Raw genomic sequence first — 22897 nt, 5'->3', positions numbered from 1 at the left:
GACTTTTGCAAAATTCTTTTAAAGTTTTGGACTGAAAAGCGATTCTGAAAATGGTAGTCTAGCACTACACCCAATAATATCAAATAGCAAGCTCAGACTTCCTACTCTGAGCCTATTTCTTTTTTCACACTTTTAGCTTCCAGGCTTTAGTGAAGTTCACATTCATTTGGCTAAGACAGGCTTTAAAATCCAAATCCATACATTAAGTCTAAAAGTGCGACTTACAGATGGTTCAAAAATTTAAAATTGTAATCTCCACACAGCTACATCAGCCTAGAAAGATAAAAACTTCAGAGGTCTATCTGCTTTCAAAACTCACTTTCCTTACGATTTCCAAAACTGTGGTGGAGAAGACTAATAGTAGCTTATGTCTTGACACAGCTGAGTAACTTGATGTTTATTTCATGATTACCTCTCAGCACAGTCAAAAACACAAACTCTGTATGCATCCTAAAATGCAGCAGAATTCTGATTCCTTACAAATGTGGCTGAAAGATTTTTATTATTTATAGTTCAAACCTCGAATTATATACATAAATAGACACATATATGAATTATAGGGTTGTCTGAAGGACTGCTCTATAAACACCCCCAGGAAATGCTTCATTTGGTACCCGTGGTTTTACTTTCTTAAGGAGCAGAAAGTGTACATAATTCTTGCCTTTTTCCAAATTTTTCTAATTTCTTGAACTAGGAAGAGACACTCAAGACAGCTTTCAGCTGTATTTTCTAATTTAGAGATGCATGTTTGTCTTCACTTGCTCTGGACCAGTGAATCTGCCATTATACCATGCTGCCTCCCAGAAACCTGCAGAGAACATTCTCCCCATATCATTGAACAATTTGTCTAAATCTCCAGCAGCTGGAGTGATTTAAAACACAGCACGTGGCAGCTCCCAGGAAACTTTTTGCACAGGAGTTATGCATAACTTGCATTCAACTCTTTTGCCCCTATTTTACACAGCTTCTACAGGGAACCATGAGTTTCAGCTTTGCCTAGCTTCAACTCTGCAAGTTTCTTAGACATCATCATATCCTGTTATTCCCATATTACAAAAACACTTCATGTTTAGAACATGTTATTTAACTTTTCTATAGCAATGATCCTTAAATTAGTGTGATAATTTATTTTAAATTCCACTTTTGTTTTTACCAATCTGGATGTCACTGCATTGCATGCTGGAAGTACGTGTCTGTGAAAACCCAACAAAACATCCCTGCTTGTGCACCCATTTCCCAGCATCTTGAGATATACTACTTTGCTTCCCAGTAACTTACAAAGTCAAGTTTAGCCAGATATATTTTCCCCAACAATTTTCATTACCCCAAATGTAATGCAGAACATTTAAAACCAGTATTGATTCTACCAGGTGACAGGCACTGTCATTTATTCGCTATTACTCCATAACATGGACAGGCTCAGACTTCTGTTAAGTTCTTCCACACAAAGCTACTCACTAAAACTGTTATAGCTACATGAAAATAAAACTTTATTCAAATTTCTGAAAGATATTTCTTCAGCATTAGGGACTCCAGAAGGGGTACTGTTGGACAAGAGGAGGATCAGTCTCCAGAAACAACAATTGAACGCCTTTCACAAGCACTAAATTCAGTTGAATAAAAGCTAAAAAGCAGAAAATAGATTAACTTGAATTGCAAATGTAATCACTGATGCCAGACACTAACCTTAAAGCTTTCAAGGTGAAATGCACCCATCCCTGCACCATGCTGAGGACTCAGTGCAGTGCCCTGAGTAGGCATTGTGAGAATGGAAGTCATTGACCCCAGCTGTGAACACGATAAAGACTTCCCTCAAAGCCCTTCTCACTCCAATTCTATTCATAAACTGAGAGAAAAGCTGCATTTCTTTCCTTCCTCCTATGTGGTCAGAACGCAGGATGTTCATGATTGTGGAAATGGAGGCCTCTCCCTCCTCCCATCAGGATAATTGTCACACAGCCAGCTTGGCTGAGTGGCAGGACAAGCCAGGAGTCAAAGCCCTCATATCAGGGCTGCATCTTATCTTGTGGAAGACATACTGTGCTCTAAAGAATAAACACATTGGCTCTTCAATCATGCAGAAACAGAGAACAAAGCTATTTCACTTCCAGCCTGTGAAGCCACTTGTTTCAAGTAATGAATCCCAACAGCCTCTCTCTTGTTTTTCCTTTTCTTCTCAGTTTTACTCATGATATCTACTTAAGTGGCTCGAGTTGACTGCAGTGCAGCAAAGGATCAAACACTTAAACTTTACTTTCAAGCATCAGACACTAGACATGTTTATTAATATTCACCAGATAATTTCCTACTTTGCTGATAAAAGTTCTCTCAAAAGACGTTTCTTTGGTGAAAAAAAATAAATCCATCTAGACAAAATGAGCAAGCAAACTATAAATTATTTGAAGGCAATCATATGCAACAATGACCTTGAAAACCAAGAGACTAAGCACTCAACATTCAAATAGTTTAATCCTGCTCTTTCTACAGCCAGCATTCAGTGGCTGCTGCTGATCTGTGACATATGAAATCAGGCTGAATCAGCAATCCTTGCTACGCAGCCAGGTGTTTGTGAGTGCACCTACCAGGAAACCACAGCTTTTTACACAAGATTCAAGATCCTGAGTAAGACTCGAGAATGCTTTCTGAACAGAATATTCTTTCCCAAACTGAGGTTTGAAGATTCAAATTTTTGGTAAATAAGGCACTCTCAAACAAAAATTGGAACTATTCAGAGGTTAATACCATGTCCAATCCAAACAACTTTCCAACTCTACACCATTCCATACCCCTAAAAAACCAGAATTATTCTCTGAACCATGATACCAGGTTTACCAAATAAGTAAGAAATAATATCTTTTACTTTTGCTGCTCTCTTTTTATAAAGTACCATGCAGTAAAACTTCAGAAATGGATATTTATGGAGTTGATGAACCAGACAATCAGAAGGATTAAATGCCATACAAAGGAAGAACTCATAAAACATCAGAACCAAACCATTTCACACCCATATTTGCAAATCTTGTATCTTGTATCTTACTTTTGGTAAATCTTAAAGCTATGCAAAGCAAAAAGCCCTTCCCCTTTGGCCAAAATGTGTGTGTTACATAGCCATAGTTCTTTTGCTGAAGAGATTATATTTAACATTAATTTTATAAATGTATTTAGTAATGCAACTTTGAGGAAATACATGTAAAGCTACAAACAAAAAAAGAAAGAAACTAAGGATGTTTGGACATCATTTGCCTAATCCCATATGTTTTGCTATGACTTTTTTTATGTGAAGTGTGCAGATGTTAAAATTATGTAGGACATTTAAAAGGATGCCTTGGTTGAAAACTGAAGGTGAAAAATGTGGATTAACTCAGAACTGCTGCTGCATTTTTATAATGGCTTTTCTTATCTGAAATACTGCAGCAGATTAGTATGGCAGAGAGTACAAAGTAGTAATTCTAAATACCTTATTAATAATAACAAATGGTTAAGAGAAATTGCCTTTATAAATTCATGATTATGTGATGTGTTTGATATATTGTGAGGAAACCATTGTACCTGTGTTTTCCAGTTTATGAGTGGGTTTTAGATTTGAAGAGGAGGAAAGCAGATCTTCTTAATATGTGATTGTAAACAAAATTACAAACAAGCAAAAAGTAGACATTTACAATAAGAGAGCAAATTTAATGGGAGCAGAAAGAACATGGAGCACGAGAGAAATTTAAATTACTGAGGAAAATCAATGAAATAAAGAAGAATATACAAAAATCTTCAGTATTTTCACCACCAAAAAAAAAAAAACTAGATCTCTGAGAAGGAGGAAGTTCATATAAAAGTTTGCATGTAAAATTATTGGCACTCACTTTCAAAGCTTTGGCATCAAAAATAGGTAAAAGTGATCTACAGAAGTCTGCTATAGCAATATAAATTACTACTAAAATGACTACCAGCAAATAAAATTAACAGCTCACCTGAATTAGAGAATAAATTATATAATGAAGTGTTTGAGAATTCTTTTTAGGCAGAACTCCTCCATGGAAAGAGCAGTGTTACATAATCCTTACAAAAAAACCCTGGCACAATTTCCTCTACCAGTATTTCAATACAGATGTTCTTCTATTCTGCTACACCACCAAGAATTTTACCATTATTGGCATTTTTATTGTTTACATTTCTTTATATAAGCATCCAATGACCTTAATTCCCACTGTTTGCTCCAGTTTAATACTCCCAAAAAAACAAGGTGCTGTTTTCCCTTCCTCCTCCAACTGGAGGCACAAAAGGCAAAGATCATGAGAGATCATGAGAGAAGAACAATTTGCAGCAATGAGAAACAGCAAAGAGATAAGAAAAATATTTATAACAGCAACTGTACTAATGACAGAGGGTCTAAGAAAAGAAATTATTATTATGGAAAAAAAACACCCTTCTCTCCTGCCCAATAATCACACAAATTTGTGTGAGGTGGTATAGAATATATCCTAGCCTTGCCTTCTCTGGTTACTGCAAAACATTAACCCCATCCTGGCCAGAACCAGGCCACTTGGTGACAGACCACAGTGTACTGTAAAAACAAAGTCCAAGCACATCAGTTTAACTCACACCATCCTCTTCCTGACTGCTCAAACTGCATCAACAATTAATAGTGTCATTTCCATCTGCATTTGAGACTGAGAAATCAACACATCAAAAAAAAAAATTGTGCTGAACTTGCAATCAAATTTTTACATTTAATTTTACTTCATTGTGTCACAAATTTTTTTTTTTCAAATGTAAGGGAAATTTCTTTTGTTCAGACTTTAAAACTTTTTCCCTGATAAATGTGAAGTCATTCACAAAAGAGTCCTAGTGAAGTCAACAAAGAGTAGTGATTAATGGTTTGTTCTAGGTCCAGAAATCAGGTTCCTCATGGATCCATCTTAGCACCTGTTCTGTGTAATAGCTTTATCAATAAACTGAGAGGCAAACTGCACTCTCTCTGTCAGATCCCTTACTAAGAATTCATCTGCCTCAAGGCCAGCACTGATAAGGTACAGCCATGTAACCATGTGAGAAAAAAAAACCCTAAGAAGACTCACAGACTCCTCTATACTCTTCACAGAAGGAGAGAAATTAAATGAAAAATGCTGGCATAAAGCATAAAATGTCAGATATATATTTATCTTTCTCTAAGTAAAATACTTTTGTAAAAACTTCAGAAATTAAAAGCTTGTTAACCTGATAAAAAGTCACAATACCAGCAGAGTTTATCACAGGATATGTCATGGTAGAAAAAAATAGGGAGGGAGAGACTAGAATAGTTATGCATTCACATGTCTTCTGAGATATTATATAAAGTGCAAATACCATACGATTGTAAGTACTGAGGAACTCACTCTCAAGATTAACAAAAAGGTCTCAGGCAGATAAAGAACTCCAGTACAGCATGGTTCAGTAGTGTTAAAAGATTACCAGGATGGATTAACTCAGTCATTAGACTGTAAAAGAAAATACTCAGGCACCTCACATATTCACTGAGCCCTAGGTTCAAAGAACATGACAACCTATCAGTCCCAGATTCTGTCACCCATAGCCTTTCTGTCACCAGGGCATGTCACACACTTGCAATTTGTTATAAATTCCAACAAAACACCAAAGTAACTGTTTTAGCATTATTTGGGGAAAAATACCCAAAAACCCAGCTCTTTGAGTCTAGATACTCTTTAAAACAAAAACTGTCAGAAATTGGTACATGTAATACTAACAAGAGCAGCAGGAATCAGTCACTCTCAGACACATTACAGTACACAGCAAGAGTAGAAAACAGAATGACAAAAACCTAATGAAACAAGAGCACAATCTGCAAAATTTCATGCAAAATGTCCATCAGCTTACACTAAGCAAGTTACTAAGCAAGTCACATTTTCAAAAGAGGAGACATCAAGTTTGACTGGAAAAAAATGTATCAGTTAGAGCTACCAAGATCTACAGAAATAAAAGAACCCTCCTGAGAAAGACTGGAGTGTGACAGCTGATACTGCAGGCACTATAATAAGATATAATTCAGCTAATGCACCATCTCTCTAGGTAGTACAGAAACACAAATTCCCATCTGGATTTTTGTTCTGATGAGCACTTGAGACTGGAGTCTGATACAAACAGGATATTATTTGATGAAGATTGTAAAGGAAGAACACAGAAGACACATGGAACCCAAGCCTTGGCCGCATAATCAGGAATTGGTTTCTTCCTTTTGGCCATGCTCAAACTGAGAGCTGTCAATATACACCACAGATTGAAATTCAACAAAATTAATTTACACAAGTAGCCAAGAGGCCATAATTTGACCAAAAATCAAAAATTCTTTTGGTGTAGTGAAGCAAGGAGGAACTTGGGAATGCAAACTGCAGATACACAGTCAAAAGTCACAACTGAGAAGCAATGGTATGTTCCACTGGTGTGCTGGAATGACCTCATCATGTGATCCTGTCTTCTTAGAAAAAAAAATGCATCTCAAACTCAGTGAATTCTTGCCACTATTTTGCAGATAAAATACTTTGCAAGCAGGTAGCTCTTCTTACTGACCTCTGACACCACTTTCCACTTCATGAGCTCCTCATTAGCTACATAATAAAATAGGCTTTTAAGGGGCAGAGTGTAAAGCTTCAGGTGCAGCAAATATTCTCAAATTTATTTTTTTTTCCCTACAAATTCCCTAATGACCAGACAAAGAATTCTGCAAATGCTATAAAGGTAAAGATTTGCTCATAGGTAATCGTGTCCCTGAACAACATAGCCCTCACAACACGTGATTTTTCTTTCAGTGTAACTACAATGTGTACATGATACTGCACCAGTAACATCTATCAACACCTACTTTGTTCTAGGTGATGAACCATCAGAAATTTTCATCTACCTCTAAATATCCCAAGTCACATTTGGTCAGGTATTAAAGGTCTGTTCATCTATATGCAAAGTTCAGGTTGATTGCCAAAATCACAAATACAGAGGCACAATTTTAAAGTATGAATATTCATATTCAAAAAAATGCTACCAAACAAATACTCCTGATATTGTATCTTGTAGGGAACTTTGGCTAAGGATGACAGATTTGTCTCCTTTCTGATCTCACAGAACAGTGAAGCTCCCCTGTGTGTAAGCAGGAGTATAAACATGCTCTAAAATCCTTAAATCTGTGAGTTTAGAAGAAAAATCTTAAAAAATACATCTTTGCATTCTGAGAATAAAAATAATATACCAGTCTGCAGAATCTCTAAAACATCTAGACTGCAATAACCTCCCAGTGTTATGTATTGACAAAAATATTTTTTCCCTAATTAAAAAATGTAAAGAGACATATACCTTGTTTGTATATTGCATACTACAAGGTTTACTTCAGAAGTGTTTATCAAACAACATGTCATACATTTCTGGAGCAATTCTTCATGCATATGAAAATATGCCTTGTTTTTAGTCTTTGAAGTGAGCCTTAAGGGAATATTCGTACACATACCCTAATGCTGATTATTTTATCAACCATTGGAGCAAAAATGCTTTATCACAAAAATACTAATTAATACCAAAACAAAAAGCCCCTCACTTTTATGTCTGATGCTGAAAGAAACTCAGTTACAAAATAATTAATGAGAAATGTAATTTCTGTAATATACATTGTGAAGACATGCTCCCTGATGCTTAGTTAAAAAAAAGTGCTCTATTAGGATTACAAAGGAAATATGTTGTTTTTCTTTTCTGCTGCTGAAGTATTGCATATGTATCATTATTTTTTCATGTGCCATACTCGGCTGCACAGCATTTTTATGAAATACAAAACCTACAGAGTAAATGGCATTGCAAGTCAAATATGAGCAGAGGTTAATAAAAAAAGCTGTTGTAACATTGTACTGATAATTCACTTTTTCATTCAGCCATATTAGCATTATGCTATTTGTCTATATGACTCAACAAACAGACACTCACTTTTCAAAACAGACAGTCTTAAAAACATATGAACATATAAAGAAACATTTTCAACTTTCAGAAAACAAAGTGTAATTTCTGTTTTATTTACTGCTGTTCAGATTTTTTAGGTGACTGCTTAAATTGCCCTCACTTAGGATTTTTCTGGAGTCTGACTTGTCCTGCAAGTTTCAGCTCAAGGACAGTAAACTGCTGTGAATTGAAAATTAGATGCACATCAACATAGTTCAGCCAAACCACAGACTCACAAGTTTGTCAAGGGAATGCTGTGTCACACTGCTTGGTTTGTGGGGGAAGAATTCACCATGCGTGTAACAAAGTGATAATTTGAATAGTTCTTTGCAATGCCTTGGGAAAAGAGAAGGCCAGCAAAGTGCTGGGAATGCACTCCACCTTTCCTGCTGGAAATCAATATGTGCACAAGTCTTTTCCTTCACGTACACCAAGTGGCAGTAGCCAACTTTTGAAAGCTTCACAGAGGTTTTAGTACCCATTTCTGTTGATCATCCAGAAGTGTCAACCAGTCTGAAGTCCCTTGTGCCACCTGCACACCCCAGCGCTGCTGCACAGTGCTCACAGCCCGAGGGTTTGCCTTGCCCAACTGACCCTGCTGCTTTTGCTGCCTGTGGCACTGCTGGGACTGCAAAAAAAATGAATGCCCCCTGCCCCAATGTGCTTCCACAGGTAAAAATGTGAAAGGTGTGCCTGCATGGCACAGGGGTGACAGCAGAAGGAGTTTTGTAGAGGCAGCTCTGAGTAGAAATCCGTGTCAGAACTACTGACCTCTGCGCGTCCAAGCTGGAGGAAGCCAGGTTGGAGTCTCTGAACCAGCATGCCTTATGATGATTTACAAATATGCCAGACAAATTCCTGGCAATGCTGAGGAGAATATGGATGCTGTCAGAGCATTTATATCTCAAATTTCTCTCAGCTATTTCCATATGAATCAATTTTCTAACTCCGGGCAACAGCAATGCATAATGTCGTGAATATAAATATACAACATTTGCTTGATAAACAGCTAGGAAATATAAAGAAGTTTCATATGTTTACACAAATATATAGCCCAGTACACCCATTAGTTCAAGGCATCAGATGACCTTTATGTTAGGCTGGAAAGGTCAAGGAAGGATAAAAAAGGAATAAAAGATAAATAGCTCCAACCAAACACCAGACAGATTTTGTACAATTTACTAACTAGGACTCCACTGGTCAGAATGGAAGAATTCATGGGATTAGCCTCTGGCAAACAGGTACCCCCCTAAAGCTGGCATCCAAGATCTTTTTCTTTCTTCTTAATAATTATTTTTTAAATTTTCATTTTCTATTATTATTCTTATTGTTATTAATAATAATATAATTCAAGAAAACTGAATGACAAATTTGATTTTAGTACAGTTACAGTATTTTTATCAGCACAGATCACATTGAATTAAATAATTTGTATTACTGCTACACACTTTACTCTATAGAACTTTTGCTGAATTAAACAATTATTTTAAACCACAGTAAGTGCTTACAAGAATCAGAGGAAAAAAACAAGACATCATAATAATCTATTATGTTGCACTAGAAAATAAATGCCAAGTGAAAATCTGTTTAGCAAAGTTCACAGAGCAATAAAATATTATGATTATTTTGCATTTACAGTCTTATAATGAAAGTGCTGTTTCCTTGGAATACTTTTAAAGTTTCAAATTGAGATAAAAGCCTCAATTGTTATGAAACCATCACAGCACTTTCTTCTCTACTTCTGCAAAACTTTCTATGTGTCTCATGTTACAGAATGAATTTTCCAGCCATCAGAAGATTGCTCGTCTGCTGAATAAAAATGTAACTTCCAATGAGTTTCCCATATCAAAGAATAAATTACCTCTGAGTGGTTAGTCTTGACTGGCTGATTGGTTGAGAAGAATATGCTATTAGTCTGCAACAGAAATATTAAAATAAATGAGTTCAAGCACAAAACTACTTTAAATTCTAGAAGAACAGAATTTCAATGCTTTGTTGGGAATATTTAACCATTGGGAGCCCTAGTCACGGACACTGCTAGAAAAAAAAAAGAGAGCCTTTGTCTCAGAGACTTCAAACCTGACTTCAGGCAAAGGCATTATAAACTAAGAGACTATAAAGAAATGAAATATTGTGGCCTTTAGAGTTCATCTTGAGCGGCAACCTCATGAAAAAGGATTGGTGAAACTATCTGGGGTGCTCCAAAGGTGGCTAGATATTCTAGGAATGAACATCTGCAGATGTTTCCATTCTAGACACTTGAGACACTTGATTTTTATTATGGTAGACTTGCCATTCTGTTTTAATGAATGTGTCTCTGAAGCTTGATTTATCATCAAAGCTTCACATCCATCAAACTTATCCTTGGATATCTTTCAGAGCAAATTATTGTCTAAAAGAAAAATAGAAAAGTGGAGTTGAAGGGGGATGGATAGGCACTGGTCACCCAAATGTTTTCAATGCATATTCAATCAGACACACATTATGTAAGAAAAGGACTGTGTAAATGTCTGAGCACAAACATCTCCATTCCCTTAAAAATAAAGGTGCACAATCAGGAACCTTAGTTCTGCAAAATTACTACTTTCCTTTGATTAGTCAGAACTGCATTGCTGGCATATTTAACATGATTCTTCCTTCAGATAAATTACCATTAATTTGAAAGCATAAGAGATTTAAATTCCATGAAGGAGGCTATAGGTCAAAATTAAATATGTATTGGCCTATTTCTGTTGATTTCTTTATACTCAAATTGCTTAAGCACCTACAAGTAATCACAGGGAAAGGAGAAATAAAATAAGTGAAGTATAAAGAAGCACATTGATATAAAGAAATGGAGTCCATTTCAATTACTTTTTGATGGTCATTAGTTAAAGACATCTGTATTCTTGCAAGGGACTAAATGATACTGACATATTAATTAAACATACATGATGCCAGAATGACAAAGTAGTTTACACAAAAGTGATTTGTGAATGTGATCCAACTTTGCTTTTTATTTTTTATTAATAATATTGCAATTACTAAATGTAAGTTCATGCAATTAGGGCTTTAATCAAATTTTACTGATATTACAATCCAGGGCGTATCACTCCTGCTTTCCAGCTAATGACTCAAGAAACTTTGACTAAATATTGCAAAAGTTCTTCTGGAGATATAATGTTCCAAACCAAAAAAATTGAAGTATTTCCAAAAGCATCAGATAAAATTTCCTGCAGCAAGTTAATCCATCTATTATGCCACCTGGACACTAATGCATTAGGTTTTTGACTACAAGAAATACCATTAAAAATGTACATAAATGTGAGAACAGAGTCAAGCTCTAATGAGAGTTAGACATTGGTACTTTCCAGCTATGAAGTAAAGTGTGGCAAAAATGCAATGTGTGGTCCAGAGGGCAACCAGTTAGTTGGACAGGAATAGGTAGATTAACTGTGCAGTTTGCTTTGTTACTCTGTTCTGTGTATATTCATGAAAACCCATCTTTTGGAGCTGTAAATAAATAGCTAATTAAGTGAAACTAAAGTGGAAACCACCGGTGGAACAAGGCCTTTGCCCAAGGTGTTTTGAAATCAATGCTCAACAAAGGAATGAAAAAGATACTTCCCAAAATACTGTAACCACCAAAAAAGCAGTACCAAGTACATATCTCAAGAGACTTTCCTAAACAGGAGTGGGTAGGTGAAAATAATATTTCACCTGCCGCAGTTGTGGAAATTCAAATTAAATAATTCCCAATTGCCTCAATGAGAAAATAAAAGAAAAAGAAAAAAGCAAGTGTCTAACTTCAGGTGCTTTCAATAATTTCTTCAGTTTTTGAAAAGTCACACATTTATACAAAATATATATTTAGTTTCATCTTTTGTTAATGGAATTTTCTGTGAAAGCCAGTGGAGCTGGAAAAAAGAAGCAATTTCCATAAATTTACTTCTGCTTCTTTTGAAAATAAACAGAGAAGTACTTTTTTCTTATTATTGCATATAATTTTCACTTTTGGCTATCTAATTTAATTCATAAAAATAGGTGCATATGTTCTTTTTTTCTCCATATTGTAATAAAATGGAAAACCTATTGTTTTGCTATATAGCCTCCCTTCAAAGCTCTTGCTGTTGTGCTCAAGCAATGTGTGTCGAGGCTGATCTGTGTAAGTGGATTTTCCCTCTCTTGTGCTCCTATCCCTTTTTCTCTCTCTCTCTGTCACAGCTCACTGAAAACTTAACGTTGAAAAGGTAAACTACATGAGAACACAGCTTTGTCCACAAAACATCCCAAAACTTTCACACCAGCACTATGGAGAGCCAGAGCAGGGAACGTGCCCTTCTTACTGTTAGTGAGAATGCCTTTGTCAGACCAAGGGGCTTGGTTCAAACAGCAAACAGCAAAAGTTTATGAAGTCTGTCTCAGTGGAGGGACCAAAGGAGTAATTCACAGTAATTACATTTCTTTTTTTTTCTTTTTTTTAATGAAACAGTAACCTAATAAGCTTGAAAATACAGAACAGCAATGATTTGTATTTACAAACAATGGGAGAACACATATTAGAGAAGGCTTTTCATTAGAAAAAAATTTTTTTTTTTCATTTTTATTAGAAGGCTTTTCAACCTTGGATTACGTTCAAATGGTATTTAATAATAATAATTTAATGATAACATTTAAAATGGAAAAACTAAACTGCATGGAAATGAAAAGTACCCAAAGCACTGTAACTCATCAGTACTACATATTGTCACCATATGGTTTGATCCTTCCCTGAATTAATTTGGCAATTAAACAAACAACAACAAAAAAAAAGCATAAGGAAAGAAAGGTCTGTCTTTACATTCTCCTAAAATATTTTTAGTTTTTATATTAAAGAAATTGGTCACATACACCTTAGACTCAAAAAGATACTAGGATGTGTAAATTTATGTGCATAACAAAAGTCTATACACACACATAGTCACGATATAGGAGAACAGCTTTTTTTTTTTTAACATAAAGTAGCAAGTGCAAATCTTTTAAATATGAAACAAGAAAGAGCTATTACCTGAAAGAGATAAAGTACTGCAGCAAACTAAACACCTGCAAACCACCTGAAGACAAGATATGCAATTACACATCTCTATTTTAAGCAGAAAAATGTCCCACTAACTTTGTCCCCACTGCCCTCCTGTCTCCTCCTTGTGCCTTCTCATTCTCCCAGCCCTATCCAAATTACCCTCTCACATTCCCTTGGAATACTTGACCTTATGCTCTCTAAATTCCATGCTGCTGTTATTTCAAGCTAATACTTTCATCTGAAAGTTAAGCCAGGCAGCAAAACTATGATGTCCAACTAACAGAAACTTCATCTATCTGTGAACCAGTAAAGAAAACATCTTTATAGAAAAGTCTTCCTAAGCCCTACTTCCAAACAGCAACACAAAAGCAACCCTATGAGCTCTAATGAAGAATGATTTCTTATAGATTTGTGACCTGTGGTTGATTGACCTTGATGTGTATTGAAGATGTAAGCTCAACATAAAGCTCTGCCAAGTCCAGGACATTTAGCACATTTTTACTGGATAACCAAGTAATGGAGCATCTCCCTCATCTGGTCATGCAATCCATCTGCTTACTTCAATGTGATTTTGCTTTGGCACCTTAGCAGACTATCAAATATGCTCAAAACAAGTTTCTATAACCAAAATGCATCTAAAAATTATTAGAGACAGAAATCCCACGTGACTGCAAAAATTCTGCTTCCCTGACAAAACAGAAAAATCACAAAGCAAACATTGTTTCTACAACTAAAACAGCATCTCCTCAGCAGGCAAGGTCATCTGGAGTTCTTTCTGATTCTCACAACATATTTACTCCATTAAATATTCCACATCTTATCAATCCTCCAAAATTCATATAATCTATCTCCCTTTTTTAAGTTTAACTATACCATAGTTTAAATACATACAAAATATCACAGAACCATTAAGGTTGGAAAAGTCCCCCAAGGTCATCAAGTCGAACCCTTGATGGATCACCACCATTTCAACTAAATGCCACATCCAGTCATTCCTTGCACACTTCCAGGGATGATGACTTCATTTTACAGTGTGGCAATTCTGCTCTTAATTTTTTATTATTTTTAGCCAGTATATTCAAGAGGGTATTTAAAAGTCTTAGATCAGCTACAATGCTGAGCAGCATCTACAAAGCAAGAAATAAAAGACAAATAGCTACTACCCTTGTGTCCAATCTGTGTAATTTTAGTCCCAGCTTGATAAAGCCTCACTGGTAACATCTTTCTCATTTTCACAAAGCACCAACTGTTGCCTAGAAAAATGAGATAAAATAAAAATGCTAACCACATAGCAAGATTTTGAAACAGTAAATCAGTAAATCTCTAGTCTGTAAATAGTCATAGCACATTTCAAGCCAACTACTGGAAGAGGAAAACAATAAGCAGAAGAAAAACAGAATTGTCAATGAATGGAGAAAACTTGTCACAGGTTCATAAGAACTACAGGAAATGCTTTCTCAGTAACAGGAGTAGCAAGTAAACACTATTGAAGCCATTTGAAGGTACCTACACTAGTCTTTAACATAAATGCTGAAAAATAAAAATAATTCCCAGAGAATCTATTACCCTTCATTCAAGAAGAGCAAGGAAAATGGTAGAGGAGACAAATACACATGTTGATTTTTCATGAAAGCTGGAAAAACTAACTTTATGATGCATTTGCAGCTATTGAGACTTTTTTGTCCCCTCACAGTTGTAGGGAATATTGTTTTCTGTCTTAAAATCTTTTCTTTTGTTTTCAGATCAAAATCACTGTATCTCAGGAAACACAGGGCTGTAAATCCAGTTCTCCACGGGTGCCTAAATATGCAGTTCAGGAAAAAGTTACATATCCAGTGACAGCTACAGAAAGTACAGAATATCCCATTGCTCCCTTTACAGAGTTAGTGTAACATATGGTTATCATGGGGCTTTTCTCATCAGCTCAGACTGAGGCAGAAAGATCCAGTTAGACTCAATTTGCATGTATAATATCAGAGCAGAGTGTCGGCAGATCTGTAAGCCAAAAGAAAAAAAGTATTCACAACTTTAGGAAATTAAAAGTTGGAGCTGCAGACAGCTTTAGCTGATCTTAAGTCCCATACAGGTACTAACTAATTCTCAGTAAGGCACACAGGGAATTAAACATGCAACTCTCATCATTATCAAAGATTGCAGCTACTCAGAGCCTTTCTGTGCTGCAAAACTACCCTGTAGTGTTCCTAATGACATCCATTTTTGTACCGCAGGTGAAATGCTGATTACTTAATTTATTTCTTAGTCATTTGAAAAAACTCCCACTGCATTTATTTAACATATCCTGCCTTTCTTCTTCTGCAGATGAAGGCCACTGAAAAAATTCTCAGGGCTACAACAGGACTATGGCACAACAAATGAGCATCGCAGTGTGAATGCATTACAGGACATCAGGGTGCAACATAAAAATCCTCTCAACAGTCCATTTACACACTGTGAACTAAATTCAGTCATTGTATTTGTATATGAAACTTCTACCTACCCCTGCAGGGCTAATACATGCATGTTCAACAGCACACTTCAACCTTTGATTGCTTCAGCATCTAGTTTGTAATTTTGACAATACAAAAATATTTATTAAGCATTATACAAAGGAGAGGGACAGAGAAATAATTCAGTACATCAAGTTTTAATAAGTGGCTTTCCTGAACAAGGGCCAGATCCTGCACATTCTCTGTTCCTGACTGAGAAAGCAATGTCAATTTGTGCCTAGAGAAAAATAAAATCTAAGTTATGCATTATTTCATGTATTCCTGGTTCCTGCCAACTCTTGAGAGCTGCTTTCCTATTTTCTTACTAATGTTTAGAGAGAAACAGCATTTGTCAAAAATACATACTGATCACAGTTTCCTCAAATAATGAATAAGTTGACCTACAGAGAGAAAGGAAAAGTGATGATGGTGGTTGGATGTCGTGTCTCTTTCAATGCTGACTTATACTAAAGAGAAAGGAATTCCTTATGCATGGAATGCAGTTCTTACGTCAATCTGCTTTATGAATACAGAAGTGCAGTGCCCGAGAAAAAAATATGCGAATTTAAACTCAGGAATTTTCCATAGTACTCATCAGTATATTACCTTAAGTTCCTCTCAGATAAGACTTTCACGGAATTTACATAGTCTCTAGTCCTCCTTTCATTTCCTTGATTATAAACAGCTAAACTAAAAGACTTATAGCTCTGGACATTCTTTTCAAAGACAAATCTCCTTCTACATAAAATGTTTTTTTCTTAACTATTTGCGACACAGCACCTAACCAAAAATCTCACAGATTACTTGAAACAGATGGATTTATTAATAGATGCTGTGGTACAACTCTGATACAGCAGAATTCCTCCTTTCCTGCCTTCCTAAAGAATTTCATCAGCTTTTTGCACCTCCACCATCTCTACACTCCTGTTTATTTTGTAATCAAGTGGGAAAGATGTGCTTACCTTTTAAACAGCTATTTTGTAGCGTGGCATGCAGCATAACAGAGGGTGCTTAGCAGACTTCTGTCCTTCCTGTTCTCTGATGGCTAAAAAATAACTTTGCTGGCTTCGCTAAGCAGCGTAGGAATCCTGTAAGAAAAGATGTGATCAAATGAATACCTTTCAGGGACCATTTGCCACCAAATTTATTTTATAATTCATCTGTTCTCTTATATCAGACTTACACCATCCTGTAAGGTACAACTGTACTTCCAATGCAGTGCTTAAATGTTAATGGAGTGAAATTGCTCCCATCCATATTTTAACAGGCTTGAGTACATCAGTTCACTGACTGCTGTAACAAAACTCAAGAGAAGTCTACCAGAGAAACTCAATGAAGAAGTTAACTCTGAACAAATTATATAGGGTAGGCTCAACTTTCAGGGTTGGGGGTGAGGTTTGGGTTTTGGTTAGTTTTTATTTTGGATGTGGATTTAAATCCATTGCTATGTTATGATACATTTCCTAACAGTTATAGTACATTGTGAAAACCTGTTTTTGAAAACTGCTTGTGCTGTGGGCTACAAGAAAGTTTTTCTTGACCTCTAAAGCCACTTTTATATATATAATGTCTATTATTTAGCTTCCAGTTGATTTAATTAGACTAGATTATTTCAGTCAAATAATGATGACATTTGACATTTGATGGCATGTGACATTTTGACATAAAGCGTTTATGTTGGGCTTTCAGAGAGAAAATATTTGAGAGACTTGGGGATGTTGAAGACCCCATATGCTTATAAATAAATATGCAATATAAAACTCTGAGGCATCCTCAAAAGGAAACTAAATTGTATTTTCAAAAAAAACCTCCAAGTCAACAGAAGAGGGCAACAAAGGTGGTGAAAGAGTTGCAAGGAATGCCCTATGAGGAACAGTTTAGTAGGTTTCTCTAGTTGGAAGAAAAATAATTCTGACAGGAGACTTCATTTCTTCCTGCTGCTTCCTGAGGAGGGAACAGCTACAGTTTGGAGAGGGAAATGCTGAGTTCTTCTCTCTGGTACCCACTAACAGGACAGGGAGGAGTTCTAAGCTGTGCCAGGGGAAGGCTAGACTGGACATCAGGAAGCATTCCTTTGGTGAGAGGGTGATTGGACACTGGAAGAGGATCCCTAGACAGGTGGTTGATGCCCCAAGCCTGTCAGTGTTCAAGAAGCATTTGGACAACATGATCTTAACAACAAGTTTCAACTTTTGTTCAGCCCTGAAAGAGACAGCCAGTTCAAATGGATGATCAGTTTTTGTCCCTTACAACAGAAACATTCACTCTGTTCTATAGATGCATTGGTTTAACAAGCTACTAAAGACAGGAGTCAATGATTTTGCTTAACACTAGAGGTGAGAGTGGGCCAGGAAATTCTTTTCTGGATATTCTGAACCATCTTATTTCATCAGTCTGGTTAAATTCTTCATGGTCCTTATTTTCTCATGTGCTAAGCCAAGTATTCTCCTGACTCAGTGGGAATGGAGTGCAAACAGCTATTCACTTGGATGAGGGCCATTTGAGAAGTGTTTTTGAACCACTGCCATTGCACACAAGAAAAGACAACATAAAATGGACGTGCTCTACTTCCACAAGAAGAGTCTCTAGACATTGTGTCAAATGTGGAGAAGTGGTTTCAGAGGAAATTTCAATTAAATAGATCAGGTGAGCCTCAGAAATTCCCATCTAGAAGAAAGAAAATGATAGAGAGCTTCCATTCAATAAGGATGGTGTGTAACCAGAAATAACAGCAGTAAGTGATCAGTTGGACAAAGCAATTCAGAACATAAAAAAGGAAGGATTTTATAGAATCAAGCTGCTGTCCTAATGAGACAAAAGTCCTCTCAGCCTTCCTGTATAACAGTCTAGTGTGTTTTAAACTTTGTATAGTACAAGGAAAAAAAAACAACTGGACATTGTGCTGACATAATGCTCAGATCATCTACGTTCTTTGGGGCATACATAACTGTTGTTGAAGCTGTTCAAGAATGTAACAAAAAGATGAAAATAGTGGAGTAACCATGATAACAACAAAAAATAACATACAGTTACTTCATACAGTCAAAGCAAGAAAATATAAAGGATTTTTAGACACATTATTCAGCTGCATTATTTACTCATTTTTTTATAGAATTACTTCTTCATTCAGTGCCAAAAATCAATTTCTCTCTGAGGCCCAAAGAATTCCTATAATATATATAGTAAGGGAGAAATAATAAAGGATATATATTTTAAAAAATGTGTTAGGATATTGGTTTTTATTGGCTGAGAAATATATATTGAAATACTGAAGAAGCACCCTCTAGGAAGAGTTTGGGTAACATATACACATATGGACAGAAATCATTAAAAATATACCAAAGACAGGATAGGCTTGAAGAAAAATACCAACTTCAAATTGTCTCAAACCATAAAATTAGACTTTACTTTCAATTGTAATGCATTACTTTGGAATATTTTTCCATAAGAAAATGTGAAGTTCATTTTGCAGATATTTTCTCCCTATTTAGTTACTTTGTCCTGCAGTAGAAGGAATAACTCTTCACACAGAAGTCCATATCATGAACTTTGCTGCAATTTAAGGACTGACCAGGTGCATGTTTGCAAACAAGCATCCCCCCTGCTTAGGATTTTTAAATCAAAGTATTTCGGTCTGTAACAGAGAGACAAGCCTGAGCAATGAGCTCCTTAGAGTTTTTGAGTCATTGAGAGACTCTTTGATGATGAGTACTTTGAAAATAAAGGGAGAGAAAAATTTACATTTACAGTGTTGTTTCCTCAAAACAAGCAGAGTCCTCCACACACAACTTGAAGCATTTTAATTGTCGACCTCAGTTCAGCCCCTCTGAAGTCACAGAGCTTAAAACAAGCAGCATTTCTTGAGATTTTGACAAACTTTCACCTAGGATGTTTGGGTCAGACTTCAAAAGGCACTTAGCTATCTAATTCCCATTACTTTCAAAGTGAGGAAAATATATAAACAACTTTCATAGTCTGGCCTTTTACATATACCAGGTAACCAGGGTTTTCTTGCTTTGTACTTTTTAAACAAGTTTTACTTTTAAACAAGTTTCAAAGTCTATTTCTGAAACTTTTTATCTTCAGTGTCTCTAAGGTGTTTAAGGCAACAAAGAATGCCTTTTTTCCCACTTCAGCTGCAGAGGACAAAGAAAAAATGAGAGCTGTCCAAGGTTTCTATATTATTTTGATTAATGATGAATGAAAAAAATATGAAAAATATCTATCACAGATTTAAAAAACTATATTAAAATTAAAGATAAATTAAATAAACAGGATACAAAAAGACCAGGTGTCATACCAAAACATTTTCAATTTTGTATATAGTACACTAATGGGCTACATATACTATGTTTAATAATTTCTCCTTCCAAAAGCAATGGCACATTCCTCACAGCTATTTTTTGATTTAGAGCTGAATGTCCTAAAGGCAGATACATGGCAAGATTTCCAGGCAAAGCCCAGAACATCACATACCTCATTCTAAAAGACTTAGAACAACACTTTTTTTCTCTACATATATTTGAACTTCTTGTTACTCAATTTTTATTGATAAAAACATTTCCTCCTACATCAGCAAATGATCCAGCAGAGTATACTAAATATGCACCAGTGACTCTGAAGGGTTGTCCTTGTCTTCCTCTGTGAGACAGACAATATTGAATCTCTCAAACACAGGTAAAAAGTCTAATTTCCCAGCATCAGTTTCCAGCTCCTAGGTTATTGGTATCACATCTGGATATTTTTTCTAGTCTTTATCTAAATAATGTTTCATTGTTTTAACAGATAACACTAATATACAACTCAAAAGGAAAAATATCTGCATCTATTAGAAAATATTCCATAAATATTGGAATATCACATTTAGATGAAATTTCAAAGCCTGATTTGAACAGTTTAACTTACCTCTAATGATGTCAGTTACCTTCTGTTAACTATTAAAACTTAATTTTTTTTTGCTTGCTCTAGCCCATAATATTTTAAAGATAAAATTGTATGATTATCCATCACAGAAATGCTGCTATAGGCATTATCCACCACCAAAACTCAAAACATTTTATACTACAGGTCTATTTTCTCAAAAAAATATTTCAAATATTTCTGAAGATGAAAAATATGGCAAAATCAGGACAGCCTTCCTCAATACTCATTTTCCATATAATCTAATCTTTTCATAAACATTTCTCTGAAGCCAAACAAATTCTAAGGAAAATCAACAAGAAATCACTTAACAAAACTGAAAGTAGAGAGGTTTACAGAAGCACACCAATTCATTTCTTGACATGCTAGAATAAGAAAGAACTAGTGCTTTTAGATCCTAGGCACAGCCTGCACAGGGTTTACAAGCTCCATTTTCTGGACTTGGTCCTTTTTTCCAGACATATTTTATAATCTTTTATAGTTTTATTTTCTGCTTTGATTAAAGGGGCCACAACACAGCTTTAAATGACCAGCCATGGGATCTTGAGCAGATTTTGGGCTTTCTTTTGATCTTAAGTCTACACAGTGAGACAGAGCTGGGATCCCACCTTAGCAAATTAGCAAAGAAATTTAAGATCAAAATTATGAACTTATTCCATTTGTCAGTCTTCTGGTTTTACAAGTAATTTTCAGAGTTTAATAAATCCAGGAGTAAAAGCCAGGGAGAACCCCTGCTTGCTTTGCCACCTCACTTGAAACCTTTTGGCACACAGAAAACTCACCTCAGAACAACCCACTTATGTGAACCTCAGTTTCCTATACTAATTTTCCATTCATTTTCCGAATTAATTAGCTTTATTTCCCCAAGATAAATAATGTCCACTGTATGGAAATGTAGTCATTGTTTAATCAAATCAATAAAGGATTAAAAAATATATCTTTGCCAGTAGGAATAAGCTGAAGTTTTATTAATGCATATTTCCAAGATCTGAAAGTTCTGTTCATTAGTCCATGTTGTCCCACATTGTGGCTCTAATTTCCAGCTGGATAACCTAAGCTAATTATGACTTTGAATGACTAAAGCCAAATGGCTAAATAATTCTTTAACTAACAAAACTAGCAGTCATACAATTAATTTAATTAAGAACAAAGAAGAAAAAATGTCTTTAATTATCTAAAGTAATACTAATTTATTATTATCAGCATCTCAGTTATTCCAAGGAAATAAATTAATAATAAAAGCCATGAGTGCTCCAAGAACCCCGCAAGTTTAAGCTGTCAACATGTTTCACTATTTGTATTTGTTTATTTTTATTTTGCAGTAATGATCTTGAATAAAATCTAAAACTTCAAGCTGTGCAAACTAACAGTATAATTGAATGGGTATTAATTTAGATGAGTAAAACTCCTTCAGTTTAATTTTAAAGTTTCATCTTGCTTTGTAATAACTGCTATAGGCTCAAGCAGAAGAAACACACATTTCTTCTGTGGGACTAACCTGATAAAATAAAAATAGATTATGTCTAAGTTTTAATTTAAGCTTTTTGCACTAATGCATACATAACCCCAAAGATAAACAGAAAAGCAAAGCAGTGAAGAATACAGAGAGGTTAGGGTGATGAGCAGAAACAGTCTGGTAGATTTATTTTCAGGAGTTAACATTGTTTATATAATTAACCTGAGATCCTTATAGAAACAATCTTTCAAGAAAAATAAACTCGTTATACTTTGAAAAATATTTCATAATTTCAGATGAGGTGGCTGAGCCCCATGGTATTATCCTCTCTGTTGTTTGAGTAAACCACTGTGGCATCAATTACTCCTAAAAAATTTCATTCAAAAATCTTTGTACTGCCTGTGACAAGTTCCTTGTTTCTTCCTACACTCGACAGCTTCTGCTTGGCTGTGCTGGGACAGCAGGCAGCACAGCACAACCTCCACAAAGCTCCCATTTCAAAAACACCTCGAGGAGGATGACTCACACTCCTGCTGCTTCTCCCTGGGATTTCCTCCAGTGAGACCAACAAACCCAAATTGAAAAGGGGTTTTGGAAGGAGGACTCATTCTCCACACATGGCAAGCAAACACACTGATGTTGATCCAAAGGGCATTCAAACAGCAGCCAAGTGGCTGAACGGCAAATACTGCCCAGGAAACAACCACCTTCAAGTACATTTTCCTCAGAACTGGGGAGGAGGAAGGGAGAAAGACACATACACAAAAGCAAACAATGCAAACCCTAAGCATTAAATATATTTTCATAAGAGTCATGAGAGAAACAAAACAAAACAGAATGTTTAAAACACTTAACGTGGCAGGATTTTGTCCGTAAAATCAGAATGGAAAAAGTGCCACTTCATTTCTGAACTCATTTCCTGCCCTGTTTTCACCTGGGGTGAATTTCTCCTTGGTACCTGTCACAGTGTTGTGTTTTGGATTCAGAATGAGAATGTGTTCCTATCACATCAACGTTTCAGGGTCTATGCTAAGT

General features: G+C 35.7%; 1 long non-coding RNA gene across 1 annotated transcript in view; it reads right to left on the bottom strand.

The window, feature by feature from the left end:
• Nucleotides 1-14566: 14566 nt before the first annotated feature.
• LOC116996186 overlaps nucleotides 14567-22897 on the bottom strand; it is a 113999-nt gene continuing 105668 nt past the window's right edge. Inside the window, exons 2-3 of the long non-coding RNA XR_004417899.1 lie at nucleotides 16449-16574; nucleotides 14567-14995 (exon numbers count right to left, since the gene is read on the bottom strand). This is a non-coding gene — a long non-coding RNA (uncharacterized LOC116996186). The remainder of the gene's footprint in view (nucleotides 14996-16448; nucleotides 16575-22897) is intronic.

The sequence above is a fragment of the Catharus ustulatus genome, chromosome 5 (assembly GCF_009819885.2).
Source record: "Catharus ustulatus isolate bCatUst1 chromosome 5, bCatUst1.pri.v2, whole genome shotgun sequence".
NCBI classification, from domain to species: domain Eukaryota; kingdom Metazoa; phylum Chordata; class Aves; order Passeriformes; family Turdidae; genus Catharus; species Catharus ustulatus.
Note: the sequence above shows the minus strand (reverse complement) of the source record. Positions and strands in the feature narration are given on the sequence as shown.